At 61.3% G+C, this 382-nt stretch overlaps 1 protein-coding gene across 1 annotated transcript in view; it reads right to left on the bottom strand.

Moving 5' to 3' along the window:
- MYEOV2 (myeloma overexpressed 2) overlaps positions 1-382 on the bottom strand; it is a 4,634-nt gene that overhangs the window by 664 nt on the left and 3,588 nt on the right. The window lies entirely within an intron of this gene.

The raw sequence follows: 382 nt of genomic DNA, 5'->3' as shown, positions 1-382 counted from the left end.
ACGGAGCGCTGTGAGAACTCAGAGCCCGTGAGACTCCCGTTAAAAGGGTTGGACCTACAGTTAGCTTGAAAATCACAACCCGAGCCCACTCCCACTGGAAGAAACGCCGCAGAATCAGGGTGCACTGCGCCCGCCGGGGTGAAGCCTCGTCCAGGGCGCTTCTGCCCTTCTGTGTACTTCGGTGTAAATTCTCTAAACTTCCACCACGGGTGTTACTCTCACAACGAGGGAAAAAGCACTACCATCCCACTCACGCGCACCACGCACTGAGGATGTGCAGAGTAACGGACCAGCGAGAGGGCCACCAGGCCCCACGCGGCTGCTTTCCGGGACGGCGGCGCCAGGCACCCCCACCCCCTGCAGGTGCCGCCTCCTGAGACCC

The sequence above is a fragment of the Bison bison genome, unplaced genomic scaffold (genome assembly GCF_000754665.1).
Source record: "Bison bison bison isolate TAMUID 2011002044 unplaced genomic scaffold, Bison_UMD1.0 scf7180017845594, whole genome shotgun sequence".
Classification (NCBI taxonomy): Eukaryota; Metazoa; Chordata; class Mammalia; order Artiodactyla; family Bovidae; genus Bison; species Bison bison.
This window is presented reverse-complemented; position numbering and strand designations above follow the sequence as displayed.